The sequence below is a fragment of the Populus nigra genome, chromosome 18 (genome assembly GCF_951802175.1).
Source record: "Populus nigra chromosome 18, ddPopNigr1.1, whole genome shotgun sequence".
NCBI lineage: Eukaryota > Viridiplantae > Streptophyta > Magnoliopsida > Malpighiales > Salicaceae > Populus > Populus nigra.
The window spans coordinates 3,979,515-3,991,372 of NC_084869.1; positions in this window are offsets into that span (position 1 = coordinate 3,979,515).

An 11,858-nucleotide genomic window follows, 5' to 3' on the forward strand; every position below is an offset into this window, starting at 1 on the left:
AATACTAATTTAAACTTCATTGAAACTAAATGATTAGTTATAATAATTCATTCTTTTCCTTTTTTTCTTAAAAAAATATTACTCTTTTTATGTTTTTTATTTAATAAAAACCAAAAAGTAATTAAATAAATCTTGGCGATTTCAAATGAGGGTAAGAAAAAAAATATAATTAAAACCATTTTATCTAACTTACGCGCTACATTCTTCTCTTGGTATATTTTTCTTGCCATAATATATGTTTTTTTTTATATAAATTTTGATAGCTTAAAAGTAGAGTACATGTGTTCTGTTTGAGGTATTAATGATGGTCATTTTTTGTCTGCATTTATTGATGGTGTTCACAAACATAATGATGAGGTTTAGGATTGTGTTTGTTCTTTTATGCTAAGATTTTATATTTTATGATTTAATGTTGTTTTCTAAATGTTTTTGAGATATATTTGATGTTTTTGATATAATAAAAACTTTCTAATTAAAATATTTTTGATATAATAATTTTTAATTTTTATTAGTTTAGTTAATGCATTGTAAAGCAATATTGTTAATCTTGAGTTTACAAGGTTCGTTGATGACTAATATATATTTTAAAAAATCAATTTTAAATTTAAATTACATGAGTATATAGGCTACTAGGTTTTGGAAGATTTTAAAGTTTAAATATCTTCTATGATTTTGATAATTTGAAATTATTTGTTATTTTTCAATTTAAATATTTATTTGTAGTAGTATAACTTGTTGAAATGAAAAAAACATGCTTTAGATATTGAAAATGCTAGTTTGGAGAGCTTGATAGTGTGTTGGGTACTAGGAATTTTTATGAGTTGTTGGATGGTGTTCTTCATTTCTTAGAAAAAACATTATTTTAGCTTTATGATTTGGACCAGTTTTAGTCTATTTATTAGCATTGAACACTTTGTTAAACCTGATTAATCAATAATTTAGAATTTATTTGCATCAATAATAAGTTTTTAATGGATTTTAATCTTAGGGTTTCGGTTTTGAACCGAAACCTATTTTGATCAAAATCATGTTGATTCTTTGATAATTGAAGTAAATGAGTGTCAAATAATTGATCATTGTATAATTTCCAGCATATTTGTGTCCTTGGTTTGATCGTATCTGGTCCGGGTTAAGGTTAACATTGTTGGGTTTAGGGTTAAATGTTTTTCGTGTTTTTTTTTGTCTAATCCATTTTGACCAAGAAAAGTTGTGTTTTTGTGTTTTTTTTTTTGCAAGTTTAATATGTTTTTTATATTGTTTTTGTTTTTGGAATTTTTGGTTCAATTTATGATCGAACTAAATATTTCAGGTCAACCTGATCAAGTTAAAATCGAGTCAAAGGGTTAAGATCTTTTTCACTTGCAATTTTTTTGCTAAAGGGTTTTTTGGCTTAAGAGTATATTTGACAAATACTTATTTAGATCTGTTTTGACAGTTTTATGTAAAGAAAAAATGAGTTTATACCAAACAAAGCCTAAATAATAATAATAAATATTTAATTTTCTTGCATATGGCCAAAAGTCCTAAAATTATTTAAAAAATTTTTTTTAAGAAAAAAAAATCTAAAATGCTTTTGCATGTTTTAAAAAAGATATTGCTTGGATTTTACAACAAGTTTGTAAAATTTCAAAGGATTTTGACATATATTTAAAAACTATTAAAAGAATTGTTTTGACAAGAAAATATATTATTCACTTTTATTATAAGCATAAAAACTTTTAAAATGGTTAATATAAAAAATATTATTAAGATAATAACTTATTACAACTCACTTTAATATAAGAATAAAAATATATATGAGGTTAATATCCAAAATATTATTAGAAATAATACAACTCATTCACTTCTAATATAAGGATAAAAACCACAATAAATTTTATCTGAAATATTATTTGGAATGACGCAATGATAAGCCTTAATGATAATTGATGGTATTTCACCATTTTAAATCAAGTTCTTAATCTAGAAAAGCAGAGTTCAGTTATTATAGAAAACCTGTCATAATAGGTTGATAAAAATAAAAATGTCATCAAACCATAGTAAACAAAAAAAACAATGCAACTTACCTCAAGTAAAGCATATTAGGGGCCCTAATATATTCTTTTTACATAATTAGTTCCTTACCTAAAATCTCTAAAAGACCAATTATAATTTATAATAATCATAATATTAGGTGCTGATTTCTTAACCAATCAAAGACCTTTCTTAACATGTTCGGAAAGAGCCGCTGCTACGTCTCATTCCCATGAGGAGGGTATGAAAATAAAAATCAAATATTATCAAAAACTTATTTTCTTTAAATATTTCAAAATTGAAATGGTTTTACAAAACCCATTGCAGCGTATATACTCAAAAAATTTATTTTCCAAACTCTTGAATGTGAACACTAAACCTTGTAAATCATATACATGAAAAAGCAATATATTTACTTTTGAACGACCATGCTTTAAAGTTTTTCAATGCATCAAATACTTGACATCCCATAAAAAAACATATAATTATCTAAAGTTTTATTTAATCAAGAATTTAATTAACAAAGATATATAGGACCACATTTTTAATGTCGATGGTCATGTAAAACATACTATATCATGACATAAAATTAGATATAAAAAACATGTCAAAATAATACATAAGTAATCACTTTAACATCAAACTTTTGGCACATAAAAATACATGATCCAATCTTTTACGAAAAGCACAAACATTATTACATAAGACTAATATCTTATATGCAACACAACAATAATGCTTTCCCTTATTTAAATTAAACTAAGAACACAAAGTTTTTCAATTTAGAAATAGTTTCTTCTACTCCAAAATACTTGCAATTATAATATTTATTCTCCATCTCTCTTAGCTTGTCAATGGCTATAGTGATTGATATTTTTCATTTTCTTATATTGGATATTTCTCGTGTAATAGTCTTTTGAAAGTAATCATCTTTCAATTTACAGTATAGTCTTCATCAATCGATTCATGCTATTGAACTTCACTCCTTGATTCATCACTTGATAGCAAACATCATTTGTCTTCAATTCTGTCAACAATAATACTTTAAGACTGTAGAGGAACAAGAGATTTTGTCTTCAAACTGTTACTTTCCCCCCACTAAGATTTTAAGGCAAATATACTTTTAGGATTTCCCAAAGCTAACCAAAAACTAAGATCAACAATTTTAATTGTTCGTTAAAATTGTATGTTCGAGAATGTGGTTATAATTGCTTTTTAAAATATTTTTTATGTTAAAATACATCAAAATAATATATTTTTTTATTTTTTAAAAATTATTTTTGAAATCAATATATATCCAAAATACACAAAAATTAATTTTAATTTTTTTAAAAATATAGGTATAATTATGTTTCTAAACACTCACTAAAATTATTACCAAAAAATATTTAAGAACAGATTTATAAAAAAAAAAGAGAGGAAAAAGAAGATTAGGTATATTTAAAATACGATCTCTTAATTATATGCAAGCAATCAGTTAATAATTCAACTGTCACTTTCAAAATCAAGTCGTGTGACTTTTCAATAACCTAAAAAAATCTGGTGCCACCTATTCTAAATTTGGTGTTTTCGTTTCTCAATTCAATTCCTTTGTCTTGACTACTGTTTCAGTAAGAAATTTGGATTTTCAACTTTCATCACTTCTTTCAATTATATTGAGATGTTTTCTACCAGTTTTGAACAATAAAAACATCTCAGTAACGTTTTCTTCTCCTTGTTTGTGTCATTAGTTTTACAAGCTAAAACCTTATTTTTCAAGAATGTCTTCATTACTGCAACAACTTCAACTTCTTTTGATTCCTTTGTAGCTGTAGGAATTGAGAGTTTGCATGACAATTTGTCCAAAGAAGAACCATTTGAAAAGGAAAGCCAATGACTACACAATTCACAAAATATTGAAAAAATAATCCTACTGAACAAGGACTACACAATTCACAAAATATTGAAAAAATAAATTAAATTGCGAGCACCCACACCAAGAAATACGAAAAACAAAGGTTCTTTTGAAGTGTTTACCACTCCATCCTTGTTTATGCAAATGATAGATGTCATTATCGCCATATGATAATTTAATATCTGTTTCTCGACAACAGGCCAAGAATCAAAATGCTGTAAATCTGTCTTTGAGGTGGAGGGCGAGAAATTCTCATTATATTATAAAAAGAGAGAACTTTTTGCCTTTTTGTTCTCTTGTTTTTCCACGAAGAAGTTTGAATGCAAAATTATCAAGGATGATGAAGGATAATAGTATGAGTTTAGCTACCAAGTCGTTACCTACTCTATTAAAATATAGGAGATTAGCACCGAGGGTCTTGGCCTGGCGGTAAGAGAAGCTTGTCTTCTCCTACTGCTCCTGGGTTTGAGTCCTCACGCGCATGCTTGTCACCCCCGCGATGCTTTACATGCCCACTGGGTTTGCAGGGTGTTCAGTAGGCCGTGGGATTAGTCGTGGTGCGCGCAAACTGACCCGGACACCCACGTAAATAAAAAAAATATAGAAGATTATTTTGTTTACCATAAAATAATATCTAATTGGTCAAGAATGATTAATTCATGACAGCTCTTTTCTAAAATTTATTAATTCACGGCCATCTACAATGCGTCTTTCTTTGACTACTTGCAAGCAAAGGGAAAACCATTCCCTTTATTTAATTCAAGGCATGAAATTTGTCATAAAAAAAATATCCTTTCAGCTCATTTAACGGCAGAGAAGCTTATTAGAGATTGAGATGGCAGGGGATGAAAGAGAGAAATTGTCCACTGAATAATAGTGGAGATGGCGTCTACTGCTATTTGCTTATCAACTATCCAGCTACGATTGCCAAATTCCCAGTTGTGTTTCGTGAAAAACCTACAGTAATTATTAATTAATATTATAATAGAAGAGAAAATATAAAGAATATAAAATTTAACATGTTGGACAATATACTTACATCCAAAGAAAAGAAATAAAAGAAATAAGGAGCTTTTAGTTTCAATATATCAAAATAAAGTTATATATCATATATATTTATAGTAGACTTTAAACCACCTAAGGAATATTAATAATTTTTTTTTATAATCCCAACTATATTACTCTGGTTCGCTTGGTACACTTCTCTCTCTTCACTCCACTTCGATATTTGCCTATAAATCACAAACTACAACAATCTCCACCTTGACGAATATCCACCCCTTAGGAGAAAATTAGGGAAACCTCCACCTGAGATAATAGGTTGAGACATTTCTCATCTAGCATTTGAAGACATTAATCAAGTTTAAGCAATTCTTAAACTTATTTATGGTAATAAACTTTGTCAACATGTCTACTGCATTTTTAGAAGTGTGAACTTTCTCAAGTAACAATTCATTAGAAGAAACCAATTCTTTAATCCTGTGAAAAACCTCACATCTATGTGCTTGGAATTTGCATGATACACTTGGTTCTTTACCAAGTAAATGACATTCTTACTATCACAATGCAATTGAGTACTCCACCTTGTTGAATACCCATCCTTTTGACCAAACTTGTAGCCACAAGGCTTCCTTGGCCGCCATAACCACTACCATATATTCTAACTCAGTAGTAGATAGTGCAATTAGAGATTGAACCTTATCAACAAATAGGATCCCTTACTAGAGTAAATTCATAACTCGTGGTAGATCTCATGTCATCCAAGTCTCCTGTATAATATGCATCTATATATCCCACAACTGAAGGATTACCCTACTGTTTGCTAAACATGATACTATAGTCTATAGTACCTCTCAAGTATTTAAAGATCCATTTAACTGCATCCCAATGTTGTCGTCCTGGATTTGATATAAACTTTCTCACCACACTAACTGCGCATGCCAAATCTGGTACTGTACAGACCATATCATACATTAAACACCTCACTACACTAGCATAAGGGACCTTTGATGTATCTTTCATTTCATCATCTGTCTTTAGGCACTGTGCATTAGATAATCTGAAATGGTTCGCTAAAGGTACACTAATTGGTTTTGCATTATCCATATTGAACCTTTCCAACAATTTCTCAATATAGCTATACTGAGACAACTATAATCTACCAGTATCTCTATCTCTACGAATCTTTATCCCAATAATCTTCTTAGCAGTACCCAAATCCTTCATGTCAAATTCACTATACAACAAAGTCTTCAACTTGTTGACCTCACTCAAACACTTTACAACAATTAATATATCATTAATATAAAGCAACAGAAAAATTAAAGAATCATCTCAAGGCTCTTTAAATAAACATTCATACTTACATCTTTTATAGTCAATCTTGATCATGTAAGAGTTAAATAGCTTGTATCATTGCTTCAAAGACTGTTTCAGTCTATAAAGTGATTTTCTAAATTTATAGACCAAATGTTCTTGTCCAGGTTGACTAAACCTTTGGCTGTACCATGTAAGTTTTCTCCTTCAAATCACCTTGGAGAAAAGCTATCTTGACATTTATTTTCTCTAATTAGATATTAAAATGTGCTACTAAGCTTAACATTATCCTGATGGAAGTATGTCTGACTATAGAGGAAAATATCTCATCATAGTCAACCTTTTTCTTTTGTGAGTAACCCTTTGCTACTAGACGAGCCTTGAACTTCTCACCCTCATTTCATGATATTGTTTTTTTCTTTTTATACACCCATTTACATCCTATCGTCTTTTTCTCTCTAAAAGTTCAGCCAATACCATGTCTAGTCTTATACAAAGACTCTATTTTTTCTTCCATAACACTTGTCTATTTACTTTTATCATGGTTGTGTAATGCCTCTTGAAAAGTAATAGGATCCTCGCTACTAGTAATAAGTGCATAAAAGATCAAATCTTCAAAACCATATCTGATGGGTGGCTTGATAATGTATTTGAGCCTATCTAAAGCTATACTATTATATTGCTAATCTCCTGAAATAAAACTCCTTGAATTCTCAATGGTTTCTTCTTTAATATGAGTATCTAGCTCCACTTGCACTTTATGGTCATTGTTGTTGTAATTTTCTGGCACTTGTTTCTTTTCTTCATGAGTATAGTACAACATGACTTTTTCATCAAAAACCACATCTCTACTGATCACTACCTTGTTTTCCTTTGGATCCTAGAGCTTGAAACCTTTCACCTCTTTTTGATACCTCATAAAGATACACTGTATAGACTTCATATCAAGTTTTGACCTCTCATTATTATAAACATGTACATAGACTAGAAATCCAAACACTCTTAAACCAGAGTAGTTAAATGGACTACTTGTCTATACCTCTTATACTATTTTTCCATCTAGTGTTGTCCTAGGTGATCTGTTAATAAAAAAAACATGTTATATTCATAGCTTTTTCCCAAAAGTTCTTAGTAAGCCCTGCATTCAACCTGAGACACCTTGTTTTTTCAACTATTATTGTGCTCATCCTTTTTGCTACACCATTATATTGTGGTGTCTTGTGTATTGTAAAGTGTCCCTTAATCCCATGCTACTCACACAACTCCATGAACTTCAAATCTGTGTATTCAGTATCATTGTCTAACTTGAGGCATATGATCTCCCTTCCTGTCTAGTTTTTTACTTTTGTTTTCCATATCTTGAACTTGGCAAACGTATATGACTCATGTCAAGTATACCTAAAATTTTTGTCAATAATCATCAATAAAAATCATGAAATACATATGTATGAATATAGTCAAGAATCCCCACTGTCTTGTTTGTAGTTGTCTTGAACTGCACCTTGTTCTATTTTCCAATAACACAATACCTACAGAAACCAAGTTTGCATATTTTGATACCTTTAAATAGATTTTTTATATGAATCTCCATCATCTCACGCTCACCTATATGGCTTAATTGCATGTGCCACAAGACTGTGTTATCTGACTCATATTCTACAATTACAACTCCACCTACGACTGTGATACCTAGCAGTCTATAAATATTTCCCAGCAATGTTTGTCCCTTCATTACTGTCATATCACTTTTACTCATCTTTAGTACTCCACTTTTAGACTTGAAACTAAACTCATTACGGTCTAAAATGCTCAATAAAATTAGATTCTTCTTGAAATATGGTATATGTCTAATATCATACAAAGTTCTAACAAAGTTATAACAGAAACATCAAACATTTTAATTTTGATATTTTTTTCTAATAACTTTGCATGGATCATCTATACCCATCAAAACAGAACTAGAATTGAGTAACTTGTAGTTATCTAATTAATCTTTATTGGGTGTCATGTGATAAGAACATGTCGAATCCAATATTTAAGAATCTATGGGATAATTTAAACTTGATGAAACAAAAAGCATGTATCCATCGCCACTCTTTGAGTCTTCTTCCACTAAATTCATAGACTTTGATGAACCCTTTTTGTTCTCTACATCCCTCTTCTTTTTCTCTGTACATTCTTGTTCTATATGTCTTGTTTTCCCACACTTATAACATTATATATCCCTCTTCCTAGATTTAGACTAAGTTTTGTTGTTCTTTGATTCATTTTGGGACCTTTTTCTCTCACGCTCCTGATTACTCCTTACCACCATATTTTTTCCTCGGATTAAAGCTTAATAGGGTGTCGCACCCTCGCGGCGGAGCGCGACATCACGATGACCCTCAATTGATTTTGGGGTTTTTGTTTTTATGAATAAAGAAGTCGCCACCTAGTATTATGGTCACTAGAAAACCCAACTGGTCTTTCAGAGATTCTAAGGTAAGGGACTGGTTGTGTAAATGGAAGGTATTAGCACTTCTAGTACGCCCTACCTAAGGTAAGTTGCTTGGTGCTTGGTTTGCCTTATAATTGCTATGGTGTTGGTGTTTTCCTAGGATACATTTTGCTATGATGAACAAACTTGGACTGAAAGTCTAAAAAAAAAACCCTTGGTCAATGTGGATCACATCCTTAGATATGTCCACAAAGTACCAAGGAGAAGCAATACAGATATCTTTAAATCCGTGTTTGATTCAGACTAAATTTATTAAGATAGAAATCCAAGGAGATTCCATGTGCTTTAAAAGCTCATTTTCCCCTTAGTATTTCAAGATTTTTACGACTCGTAAATTCCAAGGAAGAGGGACAAAAATTTAGAAATCTAAGGAAATTCAGGGCGCTTTAAAAGCCTATTTTTGCCTTGATGTTTCATATTTTCATGGCTCGTAAATCGTGAAGTCAGAAATTGAAATGTCCTCAATTATAATTAAGGCTTCTTTCAATGATGTGCGATGACTTATTATTTTTAGAAAATTATTTGGATATTTACCACTTGGGTTTCTTTATCCAAATATTAACAGTGAATAATAACAAGTTATTTCCAATAATATTTTGGATATTCATCCCTTTGGAATTTCTTTATCCAAACATTAACAGTGAATAATAGATGAATCCCCCCCTCAAAATAAGATTTTTGTATTTTTTGGAATATTGGCCAATACCCTTTGGAGTTTTACAAACATGTTATAAAATCCAGAATGTAAGAAAATAATTTTTTTGTTGTGTTAAAGAAATCCATGCGAAAACACCTTTTCAAAACTTCAAATATTTGTTTTTTTTAAAGGAAATTCAAAATATATAAGGGTATTGGTCGTATGCAACACACAAGAAATCATTTCTTATATATATTTGTCATATTGCATCGAAAATCGGGTATTCTAAATGCAAGATTGATATTTTTTAATATAAAAAAAACACAACAAAGAAAATAAAAATAAATACATGTTCAAGTGATTTTTCCTTCCATGGTTACTGTTCAAGTGAATTAAATTTCACTTGAACAATAATAAATGCAACTAAGAATGCATGCAAAAGCTGGGAATAAAAAAAATAATACACGTTCAAGTGAGTTTGCCTTCCCTGGTTACTGTTTAAGTGAATTAAATTTCAATAAAAAGTAACAAATGCAAATTAAGAATGCACATACAAAATGCAAAAACTGGAAGAGTAAAGACACGGCTAACCTGGTCCGCTGGCAACCCTGGCTCTTTCAATCCTTCACTGTCTGCAAATCCCTGCTTGTTCTGAATGCTAAAGATGACTTACGAGCTGATGGACAGAGCTTCTGCTTTCTCGCCTATGCTATCCAAAGAGAGACTCCTTTCTCCGTTCTCTGTTTTAGTCTCCTCTTTCTCTTCTGGTTTTCTGCACCTTCTTCTCCCCTGTTCTGCAGATTTTATTTGCAGAAAATGGAGCAAAGACTGAAAGACAGTCCTTGCTTCTTTTTTGTTTCTCTTCTCTTTTTTTTTTCATTTTTTTCTCTTCTACTGTCTACCTTCCCGACCTCACAGTAACACTGGTGAAGGAAAGAAACTTCCTCTATTCTCTGCGTTTTTTTCTCTCGCCTACTTCCTGCCTCTCTTTCATATTTTTCTTCTCCATTTTCTTCTTTTCTTCTCCTCCTTTCTTTTTTCTCCCCTTTTTTGATAGGTCATTAGAGGGGCTTATATATAGTCTAATATATCTCTATTTAGGAAAGATTTAATGCATTAATTCTACGATGTAAATCCCTGCTGATTTGCAGTAAAAAAACGCAAAAAGAAAACTGAAATATTCTGATTCCTATTCTGATTTTCAGCGCTTAGTTTCCATTGATCAAAGGGTGGTACAACTCCTTTCTTTCCTTCCATAGTTGTGACCATAAGGCACCAGCTGTTTCCTTTGAAATGGGGCAATAAAAACGTGGTTTGCAGCTCTCCAATCCAGCAAGAGAAACATGGAAACCAAACAGGAAATTGCAGATAAAAGGAAAGAAAAACCGGGATAGCTGTGCAGAAAAAAAAAACATGGTTCTTCAATTTTTTCCTTTTAATTTTATCTTCAATCAACTTCTTTATTTTAGCGCCTTTTCCATTTGGTCCTTGGTCCAAAAAAGAGCTTCAAGTTGGCCTGCAATTGGTCTTCAAACTTTAAGCATCTTGCAATTGTGTCCCTGCAAACTCGGGCAAATATCATTCTCACGGCAGGAATCCCTACTTTCATACTAGATATTCAAATGGGAATATCTTGAGCTTTTGATATCGAAATCAAGCGATTCAAGAGCCCAAATTTATCTACACGTCCAGGACTACAACTTTGTTGAAGGATTCAAAGTGAGATAAAATCATTTTAGAGAATAGAATCTGACAATAATTTGGTTAGTAAAAAAAGGTCTCCTAATCCAATTCAGAAATTGACAATGCAAAGCATCCGGATATGATTGAGAGTATGGCCTAAGAACAAATCAACAAAATTTATGATGGAAATAGAGTCTTTAGTGCAAAACTCGGGTTAAGATCCTTCTCGCGACAGAATTCTTTGCTTTCACGTTAGATATTCAAACATGAATATTATGAGCTTTTGATATTGAAATCAAGTGTTTCAAAAGTCCTGAATTCATCTACACTTGTAGAGCTATAACTTTCATGAAGGATACAAAAATGAGATAAATTTGTTTTGAATAACAGAATTGCAACCAAACTCGGCTGGAAACCTTCTCATGGCAGGATTCTATGTTTTCACGTTAGATTTCAAATAGGAATATCTTGAGCTTTTGATATCGAAATCAAGCAATTCAAAAGCTCAAATTCATCTACGTGTCTCAGAATACAACTTTGATGAAGGATTCAAAGTGAGATAAAATCTTTTTAGATAACAGAATCTGGTTGGTCAAAAAGGTTCTTAATCTGACAATGCCGAGCATCCAATTCTTACTTAGAGTCTGCCCTAAGAACAATGATCTCTAGGACCCAATAAAGGTGTAGGTCAATTTTTCAACATGTCATGAGTGATAGAATATAGCTAAAATGGTCAGATATTGTACGAAAGCAAGTCAGAATCAGAGCCTAAGTTGGAGCAAAAAATTGCGACAACATCAGAATCAGTTTTTTTTAAA